Source organism: Equus asinus, chromosome 23 (assembly GCF_041296235.1).
Source record: "Equus asinus isolate D_3611 breed Donkey chromosome 23, EquAss-T2T_v2, whole genome shotgun sequence".
Classification (NCBI taxonomy): domain Eukaryota; kingdom Metazoa; phylum Chordata; class Mammalia; order Perissodactyla; family Equidae; genus Equus; species Equus asinus.
The window spans coordinates 47,786,628-47,810,859 of record NC_091812.1 but is presented as its reverse complement, the minus strand read 5'-3'; the positions used below and the strand labels follow the sequence as shown (position 1 = coordinate 47,810,859).

The 24,232-nt window shown below is 39.4% G+C and overlaps 1 protein-coding gene across 22 annotated transcripts in view; it reads left to right on the top strand.

Moving 5' to 3' along the window:
* TTC39B (tetratricopeptide repeat domain 39B) overlaps positions 1 to 24,232 on the top strand; it is a 130,793-nt gene that overhangs the window by 43,648 nt on the left and 62,913 nt on the right. For 2 of the 22 annotated variants that reach the window (XM_070495396.1, XM_070495393.1), the window contains exon 1: positions 5,663 to 5,935. The exons of 19 other annotated variants lie outside the window; for them this stretch is intronic. The gene's annotated coding sequence lies outside the window, so the exon portion shown is untranslated. Of the gene's footprint in view, positions 1 to 5,662; positions 5,936 to 24,232 lie in introns of those variants that run through there. One more of the 22 variants, XM_070495385.1, reaches the window with a different exon arrangement.

Below are 24,232 nucleotides of genomic sequence, written 5' to 3'. Positions count from 1 at the left end.
GTCTCTGACTAGGGTGACTTCCTCCCCTTCTCCCAGAGCTTCTTCCTGGTCATCTCAGCTCTCAGCTGGTATGTCCTCCCACCTTTCTTAATAACCCCATCTAAATAGGTTGCACCCGCCCCGTTTCTCTATCTTGTCATCCTGTTGGTTTCTCTCCCTCCATTTCTTCCTTGGTAGTTAATTGTTACTTGTTTTTTGACCATCTCTTCTTTGGTCTCTAAGATCCATGAGGATGGGACTGGTCTGTTCAGCTCATCACAGTGTACCCTGTACCCAAGCATCATGCTTGGCACAGAGTGGGTGTCAGTACATATTTGTCAAATTAATGAGTTTGTTGAATTAATGTGCTAATTGGAAAATAGAGATGGCTCCTCAAAGTAGACTGCAAGGATTTGCAGTGCATTAAAAATCCAGCTATCATTTACTGAGAGCTTACCAAGTGTAGGGCACAATGGTAATTGCTGTCGTTACTCAAAGGGGCAGTGCATTCAGGGATCTTTTGAAATATGTATTTTTTAAAATGATGATTACATCTTGTTGTGTTAATCAACCCCAATACATACATACTTAGGTAACGTCCGATTATTTGGGCATCGTAAACACTATCCAGGATTGTTGGTTTCTCCCTTGCCGTTTCTCAGCTGTGGGCCGACTCACTTTTCTTCTGAAGTGTGTGTGAATGAGCTGTCAGATTCTTAAGGGATGTAGTGAACTTCACTGCCTTTTGTTAACCTTCTCCATCTTTTATCTACCTTGTTTTTTGATACGTTCATTCATCTCTTGATAAAAGTAGCAACCTAGAATGACTAATAAAACTCCCCCAAAGCGGATACGTGGGAGCTTTGCCTCTTGAAATGTGTCAAACTTCTCCATTGCTCATGTTTTAAGAATTAATCTGTCTCTGGTTCTCCCTTGCTCCCCTTCTTCCCTCTCTCTCCCTTTTGTGCCATTGTGTTTGTAGAACATCGTGGGTAGAACTCCTCAAAGGTGGAGGGAAATTTGAGTTAGGTACATTGATGAATAATGTGTAGTGCAGTATCATGTATCATACACGTTTAATAAATAGTCTGAAGACTTAATAGCCACTAATAAACCTAATCTGGAATTGCTTAAAACTGAAGAGGTATTTGGGGATTTATGTATGACTTTTATTATTGTGTAATTTCTGTGTTATGTATTTTTATTGTCCAGAGTGAAAGTATTCAAGCCAGCTAGGAGTAATTTTTATTACCTGTAAGCAGAATGTTATAACTAGGAAAAATGTTGAAGCTCCATGTAGCTCTGATGACTTAGTATTTTTAGAGGTTTAGGCATAATTTTGGTCTCCCCTCTAGGCAATACACTTATAAACTTGTGGTTTCTGTTTATCTTGGCAGTTAAGAAAATTTTCTGCATGGGTAGCTTGACTTTACTTTTATGTAGTTAAAAAAAAAAAAGTGTGTACGTGTATAAGGTTCTGTGTCAAATCCCCAATTATTTAAAAGGTTCTTTGCCATTAAAAAAATTTGACCCCAATTTAAAAGAAATTATACCAACAATGTATTATTTGTTTTGATTAAAAGAATTCTGTGTAGTTACTACAAGAAAATTAATTCCATGATCAGCAATTTAAAGCATATATATTTTGGTAGATCATTCTCATTGTCTCAGTATGTACAATTTTATTGTTTAGATACATACATGGATCCTATATTTTCAGTAGAACTTAGTCGCTAAAATAGTCTAAGGATATCTTTTCAGACAATTCAGTGTAAGTAAAAAAATTATTTTGTGATTTGTGTCTTTAACCTATGAAAGAGTTTATTTGAAAGCATGTTGTAAAACTACAAAGTGTAAAGCAGATGTTATGTAATATATATACGGATTACTTAATGCATAATATAATGGGAGCACTGCTGTTTTTGTTAAAACCATTGTTCCATGCAGTCTTAAAATGGCTATCTCAAGATATAAAACAGTAAAATCATAGAAAATAAAAGTCAAAGCATAAAAGAAAACATTTTGTGAAATTTAACAAGTATTTGGGAAATGAGTAGCTGTTATCCTTGACCGTCTCTCCATTTCTGAGACCCACCTCGGCAGACCAGGGATGAGGTGATCTTCCTACTTTGTGTGGTTTAACAAATGTTTGCCAAGTGTATTCTCTATATCTGGCACTGAGTTAGTTTGCGGGGAGAGACTTGACAGAGGGAATGTGGGTATGGATGGGGGTCTCCAGAAGTCTCCTGTCTCCCTCCTTAACACTTGTTCTCCAGCCAAGTCTCAGTGTTGATGCTGGTCCAGAGGCTGAATTCAGGGTGGAGGGACATGGGTGTGGGGATGTATGACTTTGCATGGTTCTTAGGAATAAAGAAAAAAAATTGGAGATTTTTTGGCGTAAATGTTAAAAGCAAATTAAGACGCACAATTCTGTATTCTTTGGGTTGAAAAGTATGTTTTGAGCATGACACCAAAAGGAGAAAAGATAATTTTGACCATTATGATGAAACCCTCGTCAACCCAGATAAAAGAGAAATAACTGGGAAGACACTTGAGCATATACGAAAGAGGGTTAGTACCAAAACACAGATCAACAATCAGAACACTTTGATGGAAAAATTGGCAAAAGGATATATGCGGATAACTAAAAAGAAGAAATGCAGATCAGTAAGGCTGCTGTATTACTTTCCTATGGCTGCTGTTAACAAATTACCACAAACTTGGTGCATAAACAACACGAATTTACTGTTACAGTTCGGGAGGTCAGAAGTTCGAAATAGTTTTCACTGAATCAAAACCAATCTCTTTGGGAGATTCTAGACGAGAATCGATGTTCTTCCCTATTTCCAGCCCCGAGAACTGCACTTCCTGCATTTCTTGGTTCATGGCCTCTTCCTCTGACTTCAAAGCCAGCAGCAGAGTATTTTCAAATCACTCTATTTTCATGGTCACATCACCTTCTGCCTTCTCTGACAAATGCCTCCCTGCCTCCTTGTTATAAGGATACTTGTGTTTGCATTTGGCGCCCACCCAGATAATCCAGGATAATCTTCCCATTTTAAGATCCTTAATTATACTGCAAAGTCTCTTTTCTTATATAAAGTAATATTCATAGGTTCCAGGGATTAGGACCTGGTTATCTTTGGGGGCTATTATCCAGCCTAATACAGGTAATATTTTATGCATGTATGATAGAGCAATACGTACACACACACACACACACACACAATTATTTTGTTTGGGATTGTTAGCATGATGGAATTACAGGATATTTATAATTTTAAAAAGTCCCCTTTATACCTTTTTGCATCGTCAGAATTTTTATGGGATATGTTTTACTAATGATCAGAAAAAATAAAGTTACTTTGAATTTGAGAAAGAGAATCTTTTAAAAAAATAGACTTTATTTTTTAGAGCAGTTTTAGTTTTATAGAAAAGTTGCGAGGGTAGTACAGAGTTCCCATAGACCCTATACCCAGTTTCCCCTGTTATTATCTTACATTAGTATTATAATTTATTACAATTAATGAACTGATGTCAATATATTATCACCAACTAAAGTCTATGCTTCATTCAGATTTTCTTAGTGTTTACCTAATTGGCTGTGACAGTTTCTCAGGCTTTTTCCCTCCTTTTGATGATCTTGAAAGTATTTTTTTGAGGAAGATTAGTCCTGAGGTAACATCTGCTGCCAGTTCTCCTCTTTTTCCTGAGGAAGACTGGCCCTGAGCTAACATCCATGCCCTTCTTCTTCTACTTTATACATGGGACGCCTACCACAGCTTGCCAAGCGGTGTCATGTCTGCACCTGGGATCTGAACCGGCGAACCCCGGGCCGCCGACGTGGAACGTGTGCACTTAACCGCTGTGCCACCAGGCCAGCTCCAACCTTGAAAGTTTTGAAGAGTACTAGTGAGATATTTTGTAGAAAGAATGCTCCTCTATGGGAATTTGTCTGGTGTTTTTCTCATGGGAAGACTGGGCTTATGGGTTTTTGGGAGGAAGACCACAGAGATGAAGTGCCATTTTCGTCTATCATGTGACGGGTACACTATCAGCATGATTTATCACTCTTGGTGTTGGCCTTGATCACCTCCAGAACCTGCATAACTTGTTTGGCTGTTTGCTGATTTTTTTTTTCTTAGATTGCATCCAGATGGTCATGTCAGATCTCTGTCGAATTGTCATATTTCCTCCAACATTCTCAAAGGAATCTTGTAGCCTTTAAGATATTCTGAGATGGATAAATTAATTTTAGGTTGAACATTTCTTAGAAACATGTGGTAACTCACCATTTTAGGGATGCCTAAAATTACCTGGGTGGTCTACCTTTTGTAATCTCTCAAAGGTTGTGTTCAAATACAAGTTAGGTCAATTTTTTTCTGGCATATTGTACATTATTCACAAAAAGTATAGCTGGACTTAAAGTTTCTTTTGATATAGGAGAAAAGAATATTAGATAAAAGATATTTATGTTGATGGGAAAGCGTAGGTGTGAAATACGCTGTACTAATAATTTTGCACTTGGGCTTGACCTTCCTTGAGAAACCTTGACCTTCACCAGACCAGGTCTCTTACGCATTTCTAAAGCGTCCTATAGTTTTCCTTGGGAGTACAGTACCTGTCTCGTTTGCTATCATTTGGTGACTATCTGGCTTCCCTGCTGGACTGAGAGCTCCAAGGGAGCAGGGACCACATGTGCCCTACCCACTTCTGTATCCCCCGTGCCCAGCGCACAGTAGGCACACCAAAATGTGTTGACTGACTCTCACTGCATATACTGACTCTTGGGAGCACTTTTAGAAATGGGTCACATTTATGGGTAAATAGTCATAACAATGCTCTGTGAAAAATGTAGTAGACAGCATGTAAAACAATAGTATTAAAGAAAAATGTCTGTCTATGGAGGAACAAGACTAGAAGGAAATAGTGTAAAATGTTAGTAGTGGTTAACTCTGGGTTATGAGATTATGGCTGGTTTTAATTCTCTTGTCTGTTTTCCAGTTCTTTCCAAGGAAAGGTTTCCTTTATAATCAGGAAATATTAGAATACAGTTTCTGATGCTTTTATAATCAGATAAAATGGTGAGCCCCATCATAGGAGTGGTTCACTTCTCATCTGTGGAGGAGCCCTTAAGGCAGGATGAGAAAGTTGCCAAGTTGCTGACCATCTCTAAACCTTTTTTTTTTTTTAAGTTTCATCAAAATGAGTTCAAATATTCTTTATCTAATATTAATTTTCAACGCTGTTTCCAGTTGCATGGGTGTGACTGTTAGGTCACATGTGTATTTAATTCTCTTCACTAATTTAACTTTGTGCATTTAACTTGTTCGATAAAAAACTTGAGAGAATTGATTTTCCCTTATTTCATGTTTGAGATAAGTCCATGGGATATAAAATCCAACTCTAACCTGGGAATATTCACCTGCTCTTATAGTTTCCTTGAAACAAAAGAGGAAATTCATTTTATTCCTCTATTGGCCCTCTTTAGATGAAGGTGAATCCCTGGATTAGGGGAAAAATCATTAAAAGACCTGTAGATTTTACAAATTCAGACCATTTGTATTTTTCTTGTCTGTTTCCCTAGGGTAATTAAACAGTGATGGATTAGAATTAGGCTGCAGCAGAGATTGGGGGAAAAAAATCTCCCGGCATCCCTTCTTGCAGAAGCATCCGCTACGGCAGTGCCTGTAGCTGCCACTTTAACTGACATGTCTTAAATTCTGCCCTGGGATGCTGTCAGCCGCCTCGGCAACTTCTTTTCTTATGCCTGATAATTGAGAGTCTCACTGGAGACCCAAGAAATAAAACAGAAATTGAGGATTTTGTTGGCTTTTAAATTGAGGATTGTCTCTTCTTTTTGTTGGCTTTTAAAAAATCTGGTAGAAGAGAGGGGAAAGGCATCTTCACAGTGGGGCTAGATTCATTCCTCCAAAGTTACAGCTGCTCTAAATCTGTAAGTATGTTGTATTTATTTAGCTGTTCCTGGGGGTATGATTGCAATGTTCACTTTAGATCTGTGAGGATTTAATTTAAGGAAAGCTATGCCAATTAAAAAAAATCGGAGTTAAATTTCGTTGGAGACCTGCAGTTTTTGTTAGTTGACGTTGTCTTCATTAACGGCTTCGGGTCAAGCTTGCCGGGGCTTTCCTCCCTCCCCCACCCCGCTTTCTTTAACCCCCTAAGGGTGAGTGCTGATAGAGGAGAAAATAGCAAATCTTGCTGCGCAGAGGATGCTGTCTTCCCTGGATGCCATGGCTGGTTTATTGGTGCTGCAAGGTGTGCGTGGGGCTGCAGAACAATGGAAAGATGAGAACAGCTCACTTTGTATTCACTGTGTTTATCTTATGTCCTTTGCCGGCTTCGTCATAGGGTTTTGTTTTGATAGTGCGATTAAAACCTTAAAGAAAGATTAAGTACTGTGGCATGCTCTCAGTATAGCGTGGTTCATAGTCATAGACTTCTCCTCTTGCTGTGCTGCGTTGGCTTCAGCCTGTCTCTTTGTAGCAGATTACAGTAAACGGGAGTTACCAGAAAGTGACCTTTGCATGACCACCCTTTACTAATTGTGCATTTGAATCGGTGCCATTTTTTTTTTCTGGTGACGCAGACCCTTTAGTCTAAACATCTGTCCTTAGTCATTGTGTCCCACTTTCCCCTTTTGGAATTCACTGGAGGCTAGAACTGTATCCTTGCTGAATTATTATTGAATCAATTTTGAACATTTTGTAAAGATAGACGTTAAATTTGGCTTCCTACCATAACCCCCATATGTTCTTGATTTGTCTTTGTTAAATAAAAGTGTTATTATTTTAGTGAACTGATTCATATCATTTGGTTACTGATCTTCCTTTATCTTAAAATCACTTTAGCTAAAGCATTTTCTAAAAGTTGATGTGTTCAGAGGTCACTAGTCAGAATACTTTTAAACACCAACTGGTAATAGTCATCTTTGTAGATGCAGAATATGTTTGATTTAGGGTGACCTATTATATGAGCTTTGTGGCTGCCAGGACTTTGGCTCATTTCCTGCAGAGTGAAATAAATCAAGGATTTTAAAAAAGGAACACTCCACCACCCAGAGATCAAACATCTGTTGTTTTTATTTTTAGATATTTTGTCATACCTAAATGCAGCAACTTTAAGTTTAATTAGGAAAGATTCCTAAAAATAGGAAATTATGCCTTCCCTAGACTTGCGAAAAACTTAGATTCATTCATTCATTTCATTCATTCATTCAAGAAATGTTTACATTTGTTGCAAAGCTCTTGCCAGGCTCTGGGATATGATGCTAAACAAGATATTGTCTCTGCCCTCATGGAGAGGTTATTTTTAGCAGGTGAGGTGGGCATGCGAAAACTACCTGATTATTTCATTGCAATTGTGGTAGTTTTTCAACTGTGGAAGTATAGGTACTTTGTGGCTAGACACATACAAGACATACAAATAGTTGCAACTAATTCTGCCCCAGATCTTCTGAAGCCACAGATCCTTAGAATGCTTGTGTTGGAAAGAGATTTTGGAAATAATGTAATTAGTCCAACAAGCATGTGATAGGCACTGTTAAGTGTTGGTTTTAGATCAGTAAATAAGAAATGATCCCTGCTTTGGAGGAGCTCACACTGTAGTCTAGTGGGAGAGGAAGGGAAATTGGTTATGTTAGTATATTCTAGTAAGTTGTTGATTCTTTAATGCAATAATTATTTATTGAGTGTCTGCTGTAATGCTGGGGATTATCATGGGCACTGGCTTGGCATCAAGGATAGGGTGGAGAATAAGGCAGAGATCTCCTGGCCTCTGGAAGCTCCTAAGGGCAGTGGCAGAGACGTGACAGGGTGCTATGAGAATGCAGAAAGGGGAAGGGACCTTCACTATCATTTACTGAACATCTGCTGTGGGCCAGGCACTAGTTGATACACTGTGTACATTAATCTTCCCTTCAACCCTGTAAACTAGTTACTGTTACAGCTGTATATTTTAAAATATAATAAAATTTGAGCAGTGATAAAAATTACTGCTTATATATTTACAAGCGAGTAAACCTAGCACAGAGAGATTAAGTAATTTGCTTAAGGTCACACAGGAAGTAAGGGGAGGAGTTAGAATTTAATCCCAGTTGGAACTTGATTTCAAATCTCTGCCCCTTCTGGTGGTCCCCGAACCAGGCTGCTTATTAGTTACTTGGGTCCCAGACGGGGAATTGTATTTATCACAGGCTTCCCTGGTGACTGTAGCCACCTAGGTTAGGAACCATTCTTATACTGTTTGCTCAGTTTATAGATGAGAAGATGGTGAGGGCAGAGAGCATACATTAGTTAAAATGGGGCCAGTAACTAGGTTTTCTGATTTCCTAGCCACTGTTCATTCCATTACAGTATCTTAGAAGATACTAAGAAAACGAAATCAGAATTGAAACTAAACAACAGACCAAAACCAACCAACTAAATAAACAAAACAAAACAAATAGCAACAAGAGCCTGAATCTGAAAGGTGTTTGGCTAGTCTTGGCTCTGAAGAAGAGTGCCTGGCAGACCCAACCTTCCTGCCCTGCAGCCCGATTCAGAGGTCTCCCTGTGTTGCTTGATGATTGTTACTTGAAAGTGGACTAGTTAGGATTTTTTTTTTTTTCTTGAGGAAGATTAGCCCTGAGCCAGCATCTGCTGCCAATCCTCCTTTTTTTGCTCAGGAAGATTGGCCCTGAGCTAACATCCATGCCCATCTTCCTCTGTTTTATATGTGGGACGACTGCCACAGCATGGCTTGATAAACGGTGGGTAGGTCTGCACCCGGGGTCCGAACTGGTGAACCCTGGGCCACTGAAGTGGAGTGAGCAAACTTAACTGCTGCACCACCAGGCCAGCCACAGGATTTTTTTTTAACAAAATAAATATCTTGGCTTATTAATATTCGCTCAGGCACTTATGGTTTATTGGGGGATACAGACAAGAAACTCTGTCATTGGGATGTAGTGGGATAAATGCTGTGGGATGGAAATGGTCAGGGTTCTGTGGGAGCAAAGATGAGGGGTGACCAACCTAATCTTGGGTGAGGGACAGGAGTCTGGGGAGATGCTGACCTGGTAGGTCTTTCTGGAGGAGGAGATGTCTGAATTGAGGCAGATATTGCTAGATACTTGGAGCAATTAGGTATTAGGTATACCAGGAGGGTTTATTAGTAGGTCAAAAGCCCTGAGATATGAGAGACCATAATAGGAGAGGAAAAACTTTCTGCCCTCTTAGGTTCATTCCCTGGGGCCCTGCAAATTAAATGGACAGAAGACAGATTGGCAAGAGAAAAGAGAAATAAGTTTAATTACATTTATATGCATGAGAGTTCACAAATGTGCCTCAAGGAGGTGGTTAGAATTTGGGGCTTGTGTACCATGTTAACAAAGGGTGATAAAGTATATAGAAGAGTTTAGACAAGAAAAGGGTTTTGGGCTTCTGGGTGGGGGTGAGTTATGGGAAGGTGACTAGGAAATGTAAGTCAGGATTGTTTAGTAGGGTTTATTATGCAGATAAGAGTCCTCTCAGGTGATAAGATTTATCTGTGGGTAGTTCTCTTCTTGGTGTGTGTGGGGGGGCACCTTTACAAAGGGAAATTTGTGCCCTGCTTTTAGATAGAAAGCGGGAGGGCAGAGAGCTAATTACCTTCAGCTCAAAACAACGTTTATGTCAAAGTGGCATATTTGGGGGTGATGTGCTCTGATCCCCTTCACTGTGATCTCTTCAGGGTTTCTGAAGAAGCGTGGGAGGCCTGCAGCTCTAGTGAGGAGAGGCTGGTCAGAGGAAGACAGATGCCAGGGGTGCCTTGCTAAGGAGTTGTGGTGAGGGCAGTGACAAGCCACTGAAGTGTTTTCATCGTGAGGATTACATGCATTTGTATGTGGACGGGACTCCCTGGCCACAGTGTGGGGATTGGGAGAGGGGAAGTGTGTCTCAGCCCTATAATATGACACCCTGCTGGTTCTGGCTCTAAGGCTCTGGCCAGAGTTATTAATAATTTAGGGCCTAAATAGGCTTTTACGGTTTAGGTTGAGAATGTAACATGTGTTTACATATATATATATATGCATGTATGTACTGTGTGTGTATATATGTATACATGCATGTATCTACACATGTAACGTACATGTAGATAGATATTGATACGGATATGCATCAGTCAATATTTTTATAGGAAATATGTTTTGATTTACAACCCACTGACTCATAAACAAACTTATAGGAAATAACCCACATATGACTTGTATGGTTTTACAATCTCTCAGTTTTTGCATCGAATCTCTCCTTTGCTTAGCAGAAGGCTCTGAGGGCTGTCACGAAATAGGGCAACTTGCGGCTCTGTGTGGTTTCCTGCACAAAGCGGTCAGGGAGGTTTCGTACCTTTTTGCTGTGTCATCATTTGCATATCTTAGTGGAGAAGAAATGAGCTAGAATCTTTTTTAAATGTCTTCTGTGCCAGGCCCAGTATCTATGCTAAGTCATCTTCGTATCTTCAATGACAACCGTGTTTGTTGGCCTTGTCGCTCCCATTTTACAGATGACGAGGATGAGGTGCACAAAGGTTAAATGAGTTGCCCAAGGTCATTCAGAGCTGACGGTGAGTCCATTGTGATAGAAGCTGGCAGATCTGAGCTCCCTGAAGCTGTTAGCCAAAGGTTGACTGGGGAGTGTAGGCAGTCCCCCCCCACCTCCTTTTTTTAAAAAATAAAGTCACAGTGCGTTCCCAGGTACACGTGCCATGAAAAATGCTTAGTTTTTTTAGCCTCATGCCCAGAGATCTTCTTCATGTTTTGCACTTGCTTTCCACTTTTTTGACACCACGTTTACACTTGTTTCTTTGCCTCCTTTCAGAAAGGGCAGGATTGCATCTATGGGCAGAGTCCAGGAACATGAGTTGGATGTGCATATCATGCATGGTTTACTTTTCTTTTGATATTTCATCAGTCCACAGGTGTGGAAAGTCTTTCTTGGCCATTCAAGTGGTATGAATGGATTTCTTTGGTGATCGTTTTGGATTAGTGGGTTTTAGAATATCTTATTTCAAGTCACTACAAGTGACTGTATTTTAGAAAACAGGCAAGTATGGGACCAAGACTTGAATTTCCCTTGTGATTTGGGGCTGTAGGCATTGTCGTCTTAGTTGGTGGGTGGGGCAGAATTTGAGCCTTTCTGTGATCCAGCAAACCAGGCCTAATGTATAGCATTTATATGCCATCACCTCTCCTTAATTTAGTTTAGCATTTTTTTTTTGTTTTTGTTTTTTAAAGCAGGAGAGGCCCTGTATAGCGAAACCATTTTGTGTACCTGCTTCATAGCACAAGCTGAATAAATACAGTACAACAACAGCGAAAGCAGCCACACGTGGAAGAGCTAAAGAAAATTAAAACTTGTGGCTTAATTCCTTGAATATTTATATGCTTCCCCGTCTGTTTTGCTTGTCTTACCTAATAGATGGTTGTGGGGAAAGCCGTTGTATTTACTGAAAGCTGCTTGTTTGTGAATGAAGGTCTCCGTGATAGTATATTCATGGGTCCTTTGCGTGATCTACATATGTGACGTGACGTGCCAAGTAGCTAGACTTGTATGTGGCACGAGGGTGCCAATGTAGAATCAATAAAAATGTCATTCAGTCATCAAAAACTCACCGAGCATCTTTGGGCTATGACAAAGAGTTCCTGTCCTAAAAAGCTCCTAATATATTCCCCACTACTGAAAGTAAACCAATAATCCTACTGTGATGAATTTTAAATTCTGACTGAGGAACCCAGAGGATAGTTACATTATCTAGCCTGAAAAAATGACTTTTGGGCAGCCTTTATTTTTTTCTTTCCCTCATGGACGGCGAGCCAAATGAGAGGAAAACTTGTTTTCAGCATTACTTTTTAAAAATTTCCTTTTCCTAATCTTTGTTTTCCGTTGTGAGGTTTTAAAGGAAGGTAAACAACCTTCCTCCTCACTTCAGTGTGACACCGAAGACTTGCATTTGCTCTGCATCCTGAAAAGGTCTGCATCCCTACTTTGAGGGATGGACGGAAAATGGCAAAGGGCCGCTAAGTGGCCTCTGCCTGGTGATGCAGGAAGTGCCGAACTGCTGAGCAGCAGGGATGCGATGGTCGTTCTAATGGGAAGTTCTTGGCCCCAGTCACTTAAACTCTTTTAACAACGTCAGCACCACTTTTATGCGATGTTTCAGTTTAAAAAGTTTTTACAGAACGGAACGCATTTCCTCCTCCCAGCATCTCTGTGAGGTAGACAGAGCAGGTATTGTTTAGCCCTCCTCTGGCTTTTTTTGTGTGTATGCTTTCTTTTCCCCATTTTTTAAAATCGTGGTAAGATACACATAACGTAAACTAGCATCTTAACCATTTGTGAGTGTACAGCTCACTGGTGTTATATACATTCATAATATGCAACCGTCACCACCGTTCATCTCTGAAACTCTTTTCATCTTGTAAAACTGAAACTCTATCCCCATTAAACAATAACTCTGCTCCCAGCTCTCCCCAGACCCTGGCAGCCACCATTCTTTCTGTTTCTATGATGTCCATCCCTTCTCTGTTTTTGCAGATGAGGACACTGAGGCCCATGGAGGTGAGCAAAGGGTCCAAAGTCACACTGCTTGCAAGTGACCAGCACGCCTAGGCTAGAAAGCCAGCTTTCTGCCTCGTGTCCCAGCTTTCTCCTAAGTCACACTACAGTAGGGTGGTGAGAAAGGATAATTAATAGATTAGGTAGAAGTTTTCTGTTAGAAATAAGAGAAGCTTTTACTAGGGAAGAGATTTTTTAGTTAAAAAAAAAAAGCCAGCAAAATGAAACAGGAGCTGTGTGAATCTCTTGCCAATCTAACATTCCATTGTTCTGTGTTTTAAATAATGTAAAGGAGTACAAGTTGTTTTGCCTAAGGCAAGAATTTGGAAGGATACAGGCTCTGGTTTTAGTTTGCACTCTGTCTGATTTGCTGTGTCTATGGGCAAGAAAAGCAGCCTCTATGGGGTAGTTTCTTTTTTCTGTCAATACAGTAAGTCCTACCCTCCATTTTCTTAGTGAGTAGGGTCTGAGGCACGCTTGGTATTTTATATGGTAATGACCTGTTTTTCTTTTCAACTGTTCTCACTTTGTTCTAGGACTCTCATCCCCATTGAGGATGGAAAAAAAACTTTTAAGTTATTGATGAAAGATTACATCATCTGTTCAAATTTCAAACAGTCTCTTTTGGAGTGACTCAGGTTTTCTTGGAGGGTGAGAGAGAGAAATGCCTGTTCAAGTTAAAATTTAAACTCTGTGTCGGGCTTGCTTCTCCCTTCTCGAAGGTTCCTCCTCCCTCTGCTCCTTCTCAGATGGCATGTGGGTGCAGGAAGCAGTGGGGTAGTGATGGAGCCGTGCAGTGGGTATTGCTCTCTGGTCGATGGCCTCATCCAGGTGTTTTTGCATTGACTTCTGTCTTTGCTGCCTCTGCCACTGAAGCACCTGTGACGGCTGGACCTGTGACAGCTGGACCTGTGATGGTTGGCCGATGACCCCGAGGGCTTGGCATTCTCCACTGACGCTGGCTGGTCCACAGGTACCCAAGGTCCATCGGCCACTCCCATTTGATCCCTGTCTCTGCCCCTCATTGCAGGATCATCTAAGCTGTCTTTAAAGAAAAAAAAAAAATCTTATTTTGCAATAGTTCCAAATTTAGAGAAAGAAAGAAAACACTAATACAGAGAACTTCCGTGTACCCATAATCCATTTTTAACATTTTGCCACATCTGTTTTATTCTTCTCTTTCTGTAGACACGTTATTATATATTTTCTGAGTCATTTGGGAGTAGGATGCTGCTCCAGAGAAGGTGATCTAGAAGGATGAATCAGAACCTTCCAAATGATCAGGGGAGGGAAACGTCTCGAAATAGCTTTCATCTTCTTTCCTTTTTTCTGCTTTCATCTTCTTTCCTTTTTTCTGCTTTCATCCATCTCTTCTTTCTTCCAAGTTAAGCTTCTCCACTTCCTTGAACTGTTTCTTCTATTGAACTGTCTTTGAGTCCTTTCTCTTCCTGGCGCTTGGCTTCTCATTGCATTCCCAAGTCTTGGTCTTCTTAGAACAGTGTGTCTAGAATGTCAGATGGGCCAGGTGCAGTTGGTCTGACCAGGCTAGAGTGGTTCTATGCTCCATTCATTCCTTTGTCCCTTCAGCCAGTCAGTCCATCAGCCCGGGCACTCTGCTGGGAGCTGTGATACAATCCTGCCTTCAGGGAGTTCACACATTGATGCGGGAACAATTATCTATTTAAAAAAGAGCTAATTAAAAGAAATTTAGGACAGACTATCACTTTCCTCATTCTGGATGCATCGCTTCTATTAATACAGCTTAAGTTGGATGAGGGGTAACATCCTATTGTGTTTATAAGTTCACTTTTAAATAATTCTTAAGTTTTACTACCATGTTCTTAAGTAACATCTGTTTTATCCTCCTTTTATTCAGTTGGATTTTTGGTCCAATTCAGAAACTTATAATTTATTCTCTCGGATATCATCTTCGAGAGCAGTATGATTTTATGTATCTGGCACCTGATGTGGTGCCTGCAATATGGTGCTCCTAGATGTTTATGAGTGAAAATTAAACTTTAGCTTACTAAATTTAACTCATCCGTTTAGTGCATTATCTTTTTAGATTATGGTCCATTCTCTGCTGTCTTTCCCAGCTTTGTTTTTTCTGCCGAGTTGATTAGCTTGTTTTTTCTGTCTTAGTCGCAGTTTCTGATAAAAATGTAAAATCGGACAGGGTAAAGGGCAGTACCTTTCCAGTGAAGCTGTTGAAACAGTTATGAATCCATCTCTTTGACTGGCCCTGTCACTCCGCATCCTGCGTACAGGGCTGTGGGACACGGCAGACAGCTTGCTGACGTGCACACAGGCTGTGTGTACTGTGTTCTTCTGATCTGCCAAAGATGGAACCGGGGAGCTGTAGAGAGCTCTTGCTAATGTGTGCTCATTGGCATCACTGGGCTTCTTGGGAGGGCCAGCTCCTTCCAATAAGGGATAAATCATAGTTCATTTTCAGCACAGGTAGAAACATTAAAAATCAGGTTGAGATCGTAAATGTATATATAAAGTAATAAATTTAAATGCAGTTCAGGAATATAGAATGAGAGTTTTTAGGTTCAAAACTTAAAATAGCATTGAGGAATGTTATCAATGTAGGAAATAGAAAAGGCAAAATTAAAGAATTCACAACATTTAAGAACTGACTTTTTCAAAGAAGTACAAATTTGGAAGGGGGCTAAAATTACATTAGAAATGCATTAGGGGCCAGCCTGGTGGCATAATGGTTAAGTTCATGTGCTCTGCTTCAGTGGCCCAGGGTTTGCAGGTTTGGATCCCAGGGGCGAACCTGGCACTGCTTGTCAAGCCACGCTATGGCAACATCCCATATAAAATAAAGGAAGATTGTCACAGATGTTAGCTCAGCAACAATCTTCCTCAAGCTAAAGAGAAAGATTGGCAACAGATGTTAGCTCACGGCCAATCTTTCTCACAAAAAAAAAAAAAAAAAGGAAGCACATTGGGTAGTGATGTAGTCTAACTTCTTCACGTGAAAAGGGCTAAAAATAATATACTGTTCTTGCATATTTTTCAGGAGAACTGTTTTAAGCTATGTATCATATAAAAGGGATGATCAGGGGCTGGCCCCATGGCCAAGTGGTTGAGTTCGCGCGCTCTGCTGCAGGCGGCCCAGTGTTTCGTTGTTTCGAATCCTGGGCGTGGACATGGCACTGCTCATCAAACCACGCTGAGGCGGCGTCCCACATGCCACAACTAGAAGGACCCACAATGAAGAATATACAACTATGTACTGGGGGGCTTTGGGGAGAAAAAGGAAAAAAATAAAATCTTAAAAAAAAAAAGGGATGATCAGAAGGTATTTCCTTCATAATCAGAAGGTATTTCCTTTATAGTCGAATACTTCCTTCACCAATTTGAACTTAAATTGCTCAAAATATATACTTTTTTCTTGATTATTAAAAATAGTGTGTGATCATTTTTAAAAATTTGAAAAGACATAGAAAAGCACAAAGCATACAAAAATCACTCAAGTCCTACAGATAACAGGAAGGCTTAGGGTTGGGATCCAGGAAGCCTTTGTAATGAGTCTAAGCATGGATTATTCAGGGGTGGGATATCTGGCTCATAAATTCACTGGTACCTCATTTAATAGAATACTTGTATCCTTTGTTAGTGCTGGTCCTTTGGCGTTTTCCAGCTTTTCAGGTCTTCCCTCCAAAGGAGCAGGACCAGAGTGGTGAGGAAATGTTGAAATTCCTTTCTTTGGATTCTGAAGGCACTGGTGACAGGCCTGGGGTTGGAATTGACAGTACGATGTTTTTAGGGAGTATGCGCTGATTGCTGGGCTGTTCTTGCTCTCCCAGTGGCAGGAGAATCAGCACCTCTGCTCTTCCTCTGATCCCTGGCCATGAGAATTTGATCTAGTGAGCAGTTTTCTTTAGTAAGAAAAAAGAGCCAATCACATGGTCGATAATATTAAGCAGTAGCTTTCCTGGAAATCTGGTGGTGGTGACCACTAGAGTCCTACGTTCATTGCTCCAGGAGACACCGTTCAGACTGTAGATGATAGAAAGGGCGCTTCCAGGAGCATAACAGTTGGCATATCTACACCCATTTCTTTTCTTCCCTAAAGAGATTTTAACTTTGATGAAAAAGCTTGAAGGATATTAAGTATCCTTAATTTTTGAAATATTTTGAAATTTTATTTCTCTCTTTTTTTTTTTAAATGGGCTAGCTTTTATTTCATTGTTCAGGAACATAGCACATTGTGTTGGATTTACTGGGGAAATTAAATTTGAATTGATTCTGCTCATTATGATTTGAATGAGAGAAAAAGTATAAACAAAGACAGCTTAAGCTGTTCATTTGAAAATACTTCTTTCTACCTAGTGGTTAAAAATTAGAGCAGTATAGGGGCCAGCCTAGTGGTATAGCGGTTAAGTTCACATGCTCTGTTTTGGCAGCCTGGGATTTGCCAGTTCGGATGCTGAGCATGGACCCATGATTTGGCAGGTGTCCCACATATAAGGTGGAGGAAGATGGGCATGGATGTTTGCTCAGGGCCAATCTTCCTCATCAAAAAGAGGAGGATTGGTGGCAGATGTTAGCTCAGGGCTAAGCTTCCTCAAAAGAAAAAAAAAATTAGAGCAGTACAAAAGTCAATGATAAAAAGACAAATAACCCAATTAAAAAAAATGGCCATGGGGCTGGCCCCATGGGCTACTGGTTGAGTTTGGCGCACTCTCCTTCAGCAGCCTGGGTTCAGTTCCCAGGTGTGGACCTGTGCCACTTGTTGGTGGCCATGCTGTGGAGGTGACCCACATGCAAAATAGAGGAAGATTGGCACAGAGGTTATCTCAGGGAGTATTTTCCTCAAGAAAAGGGAAGAGGAAGATTGGCAATAGGTGTTAGCTCAGGCCAAATCTTCCTCAGCAAAAAGAAAAAGAAAAAAGAAAAAAAAGCCAAACAACTTGAATAGAGACATTTCTCCAAAGAAGATATACGAATGGCCAATAAGTATCTAAACAGATGCTCCACATCATTGGTCATTAGGCAAATGCAAGTCAAAACCATAATGAGATACCATCACACCCACGAAGGTGGACAATAACAAGTGTTAGCCAAGATATGGAGAAATTGAAACTCTCATACCTTACTGGTAGGAATGTGAAATCACCAGCCATTTTGGAAGATGTTCTGGCAGTTCTTCAAAATGTCAGACATAAAGTTGCCATATGACTCAGCAGTTCCACTCCTGGGTATATACCCAAGAGAAATGAAATATATGTCCACACAAGAACTTGTACATGAATGTTAATAGCAGCATTATTTGTAAGAGCCTCAAAGTGGAAATAACCCATATATCATCAACTAATGAAATGATAAACAAAACGTGTTAGATCCTTATACTGCAATATTATTGGGCAATAAAAAAGAATGAAGTACTGATGCATGCAACAAAATGAATGATTTTTGAAAACGTTACATTGAGTGAAAAAAGCCAAACATGAAAGACCCAAATTGTATAATTCCATTAATATGAAATTTCCAGAATAGGCAAATCTGTACATATAGAAGGTGATATCGAACCTGAAGTGAGTTCGCTCACCCATTGCACAGCAAGTCAATCTCTGACACTGGGTGTAGTGGAAGAAAGTAGGAATTTTATTGTTGCACAGTGCTGAGCAAGGAGAGAGGGCAGCTAATGCTGAAATCTCAAACTCCAAGAAAAGCTATAAGGAAGGGTTTTTATTTGGGGTTTTAGGTAGGGGTGGGGGAGCATATGGCCTTGCTGGTTGGAGCTTTCCCACCAGCCTGTCTTTGGCCTGGAGACTACTTGCAGAGAGGAGGGAGCCCATGACCTTGCTGGTCAGCAGCTTTCCCACAGCCTGTAGATCCTTGTGGGGAGGAGATAACGAATCCAGGTGCTTATCCTTGGCCGTTTGTCTCCATTGAGGAGAGTGGATTCTGGACCCAGGAAGCCAGGGAACGAGTGCTTTGGTTTTAACCCCATATGTGCTGGGTTTAATGTAGGGAAACCGATACCAGGGCTGGTATCAGTTCCACCCTATTTTATGTTCATCCCTCATTCTTGAGGGATTTGGACAGGGACTGATCTAGCTACTTCCTGCTGAATCGGGGCGTAGGTTGTTTCATCTCATTGAACCGGTCTTTTAATAAGGTGATGATGCAGGTAGTTTCCTGAATTTAAGCCTGTATTGTATAAGTAAGTAACCAGGTATTTAATAAGAAGTTTTTCTAGAGAAACAAAAAGAGAAAAACAAGGTTAATGGTTGGAGCAAATTATAAACTAGTTCTTGAGCCCAGTGGGCAGCCAGTCAAGATTCCTAGAAGTCAGGGTTGAAGCATCTTTTGCAGTTTGAAATGTCTCTGATGGTGTCATTGGGTTCTCAGGTGGCTTTCTGAGTGGCTCACACGGCAGTAGATGTGAATCTCTCAAGTTTATATTAAGGCCTCTAGCTTCAGTTTGCAAGGCTTCAGGGAAAAAAAAAGGCAAGTTTAGTTTTCAGTGATTTCTAATGAAAATGATGGGGAAAAAAACTGAAAATGTTAGTTTAGAGGCTTGTAGCCAGATATTTCAGGAGACTAGACGAATTCAGTATCCCGTCCAGTTAACAGATGTAACAAAAATCTTCAAGACAATTGACAGAACCGAAATCCAATATCCACAAATGTGTATTATAGTTTTTATTGAAACATAATTTTTCTCTCTCTAAAATCACCCTCAATTTCACTAGACATAGCCAAATTAAGACTAATTGGTTTACAAAATGTCTAGTTTTAATAAATTTGGCATAATTATTTACGTACATACAGCAAGAATAGTAATTGATTATATAGGCTCTTTTAAATCTGCTTTGCTGGAGCTTTTTATAAGGAATCTCAGGTTGAACTTTAAAGGCCTCTTGAGGCCAGGAAAACCAGACCAAGAACTTGTCATCAGATTCCGCCTGCAATACCCAAAGATTTGGGTGGCTTCCTGTCTTCAAGAGGTCCCCAAGATATTGAGGTTCCTTGTACCTGCCAGAGGGAGCAACATTCTTTGCTCAACCTTACCAGTTCACTGGAAACCCATAGGAACATTACCAGGCCAATATTTCCAATAAGTATTTCCAGTATTTATTCCAGAATGTCAGCCTTCATTCCTCAGAAGCTGTCTTGTGATATCCAAGTTTGTATGTTTTTCTTAAATATGGTGTTCCAGTCAAAGCCTTGGTATTATAACCAGTGTTTCCAAATGTGTCCTGTTATAAGAACAGATTCTCATTGCACTTATGCAAACAACCATATTGCCATGAGAATAAGAATACTTACTCATCAGGAGTTTTTACATTTTGGAGGGCTCAGATAGGGAGAAAAAGATAAATGTTTCAATTTTATTTACAAATTGCTATAAATCATAGTTCCTTAAGAGAATAAAGAAAAAGGTTTTCTTAAATCTGGAAAAAAACAAAACATCCAAAATCACCAATATCTCAAGCAAAAAGCCATAAAAATTATAATCATCCTCGTCAGTTCATTCAGTCCCATGGAATTGGTTCTTGATCTTATTCTTCTGTCAGCAGTTCCATGAAGTCATCAGTTTCTCTGTTAGAGTTCTGTAATTTCCTACCCAGTTAAGTTTTACAGTCTGAACGTTTATCAGAACCTATACTCTAGAGTAAGCACAGAGTCCTGTCCATGAATTTCTCTGAAGATGAAACATATTTGCAAAAACATCAGAGTAAAACAACTGTCTGTTAGTAAGAAAATATTCAAAAATGGTAAGTGACCAAGACTCTTGACCATTCTTGTGACATATAATACTTTGAGGTAATAACCAGAATTATTGCTGACAATCGGAACAGATCAGAATTTTAGATAATTTTTAAAATACTTATATCAGTAACACTCATTCCCATAATACCATTTAAGAAGTTTATCAATACTTATTTGACAACACTTCCCATGTAATTTAACATACCAAATAAGCCTAATTAGTTTAGCATTTTTTCTCATAGAAAGAGAACAGATTTCTCTGGGAAGTCTCAGGGGCCCTCTGAAAATCCCCAGAGAAACTCTCCCTCCTTTTCCAGGTCAAAAGAAATCTTTTATTCAGGACTTGAATATTTTTGTGTGTGTGTGGGGAGCTTGTCAAAAATATAAAAACTTTACAACATTTGTTCAGCTAGGGAACAAAACTCACTGCAAAACCATGTTCAGGTATCTATTCAAAGTGACAACTGAAACAGTCAAGGGGAAACAGAGGTTAAATAGTTAAAAAAAACCTTTTTATAATCTTTTTATCAAGAACAGATTAAAAGTTTAGGAAAATTATCCTTTTAAGAAAGAGGAGACCAAGTTTTAATTTTGTACCAGTTTACTGTTGACATATAAATTTATTTACTTAATTGGATTTACTTTAATCTTAGCGAACTTGACCACGCACAAAATTCTGCAGGGTTTTACTGTTATAAATCTTTTCTCACTTACTTTTTTATATTTAGAATTTGTCCCAGGTTTTCTGTCTTCCCTTCTAGCACTTTAGGACATATTTATCTTTTTTTGTAACCCAACAAGCAAAAATACTTTTGTTTTTTATATCTTTTTACTGAAAACATACATTTTAGTTTTCTTGTATACAGACCTTTTAGAAATGTGTTTTTTTTATAGAAAGTTCCTCAGCATACACAAAACATGTTTATCAGTAAACCTAAGCACCTTTCAGTTTCTTTGAGATAAGAAACCAAAGGCAGAAAAATCTGTGGTTAGTAATCAACTTTTAGTATTTTATCTTATGTGAAAATGACCTAAATTACCCAATAAGCTGTTATTATTTAACTTAACTTAGTAAAGCTATAAAGCTTAAGTTTCCAAAACATTTTTGGAAGCTGTTTTTTTAAGGATGCAGACTATACAACATAATTATTGTACTTAAAAAACTCTGAGCCAGTTTTAACAATTATGTTTAAATCACTCTTGAAAACTTCATGTAATATTAAAGCAGTTAACCATCATTTTAAAGTGCTTTAAGTACATACCCCATAATACATATAGGTATTGTTAAAAAGTTTTTCCAAAAACTTTTATGCTTTTACATTTATTTATTTATTTATTTATTTTTGAGGAAGATTAGCCCTGAGCTAACTACTGCCAGTCCTCCTCTTTTTGCTGAGGAAGGCTGGCCCTGAGCTAACATCCGTGCCCATCTTCCTCTACTTTATATGTAGGACGCCTACCACAGCATGGTGTGCCAAGTAGTGCCATGTCTGCACCTGGGATCTGAACCGGCGAACCCCGGGCCGCCGAGAACTGGCACGTGTGAACTTAACCACTGCGCCACTGGGCTGGCCCCCTTTTACATTTATTTAGTTCACCTCTCTTTAGCAATTATATTTAGATCGTCTACAAAAACCTCATGAGGCATTAAACAAAATCAGCTATTATACTGAGTTATTAGTTTTGCTGATAAATTTTGTAACAGAGATGACATGAGCTCATTTGATCAGTAAACCCAGGCTGTGTGTCTGCATCATGTCCAATGCTGATAATTCTGGGGACATGTCCATTTTAAATAAAACCAGCGAACTTAAACAGGCTTTCATTCATCAAAAATCATTTTATATCATGTTAAATAACTTTGTCTTTTAGAAGTTTTGACATATTAATCAAAGACTGCATTTCATTAGGACAGATTCTGAATCCTCTGTTTTCTGAAAAAGAGATTTCCCAGAATGGCCATTACAATTTTAAGTTATCTCAAAAGATAACTTATTTTTACTTGCTTAATTTTAGATCAGGAATTTTGGGTGAGTTGAAGTGACGCTCAGCAAGAGAGTAGAGAAAAGCAGCAGATTTGGCCAGCTGCTGGCATGTTTAATTATTTAATTATTTTCTCTTAAAGAGGCAGTAAAGTATTTCTGATTTTATTTAGAAGCCTCAAAAGATTAAAATAGGCTTCCCATTGTTGGAGCTAGCTTTTTCCAAATGCATACATCAGTTTGGGTAAACTGAAATTGCCCCATATTGGCCATTTTAAAGTGAGATCTCCTTTAGCATGTTTAATTAACATAGCCTGAAAGGTGGATTTATATGTTCTTAAAATATCAGACAGGGGAAATGTTCCCCAGTTAGACATAATGTTTATCTCCATGCCATAATTTACAATACAGTCAGACAAAAGAGATGTAATTATTTTACATAAAGCCCATTTAAATATACCAATTTTTACAAACTTTTACCTTAATTTTACTAACTCTTATACTTCTTTTTTGAAGATTGGCACCTGAGCAAACAACTGTTGCCGATATTCTTTTTTTTTCTTTCTGCTTTTTTCTTCCCCAATCCCCCCAGTACATAGTTGTATATTTTAGTTGTGGGTCCTTGTAGTTGTGGCATGTGGGACACTGCCTCATTGTGGCCTGATGAGTGGTGCCATGTCCATGCCTAGGATCTGAACCAGCGAAACCCTGGGCCACCGCAGCAGAGCACGAGAACTTAACCACTTGGCCACGGGGCCTGCCCCTAAACTCTTATACTTCTAATTATAACTTATATTAGAATTCCATTAGCAAGTTTCAGTATTACAGTATTGTGTAGGGGAAGCATTCACCGTTAGACATAACATCTATTTCCAAAAAACACTCAGGCAAAGTTGGCATAACCTCTTCATATAATATTAGCTTAAACACTTTAATTTTTATAGTCTTAGTAACCTTAGTAGCCTAACTGTTGCCCCAAACAATTGTTGGTCAGGTTTTTTTTATTGTGATTTCTGCCTCCTGACCTTTAAAAATTTTTCAAACTGAGGTGAATAGAACAGGTTTGTCTGATGTCCTTTAATGTTTGGGGGCCAGTATGTGTGGGGGGTCCCTTTAGCCCGTCCAACCCTAGGCAGTGTTTTATTAAAACCTTTGTTTTAACTTTATTTGTGTCTGTTCCATTTATCCTATTTTCCTTTTTAATAACTAGCTAAAAATTTTCATCCTGTTGGGATGAGTCCTGTGACTCTTTTCTTTCTGATTTCTTTTTGTTAACTTAATGTTTTCATTAGCATCTGTAAGACCACGAGAAGAAGTGGAGACCCCAAGTTTGATTAAGTTCTTAAGACTAGTCATCATATTTTCCTTTTAATTTGGTCTTTTCATAGGTACCCATAAAACAGCTGTTTATCATGAGAGCTCTTTAAAAGTTTCCCAACTTAAGGATCCATTGTTTGGCCATTTTTTTCCTCTGGAGTCAAGAATATTGTGGCCATGTGGTGTTACAAAAGAAAATCTTCCCTTTGTAGACATTGGCTTATAGCTATAGGTTGACCATCAGCCAAAGTTTTTCCCAAGAGGCTCTTAGGTGGAATAGATGCAGCACCTCCATTTTAACACTTTTAAAAGGAAAGACGAACAGACAAACAATAACAAATACCAAACAAGCACACTTTCCCAAAAACCCTTGGCCACAAACGGAAGCCAAAACAAAGACCAAAACCAAAACCCAAAGTGCTTCCAGTCCCAGCTTAGTCCGTTTCCTACACTCGGTGGGCGCCCAACAAATGAATATCTGCTACACAGATCTTCCCAAATGAGCAAGGACAAGGGACCTCGGTTGTGCACACCCGGGGGACTTACCAAAATCTGGCTGGGGCATCGCGACTTCAAAACAAATGGAGCACAGATGGCTGCCAGGTACCCGTTATTTCTGGCTGG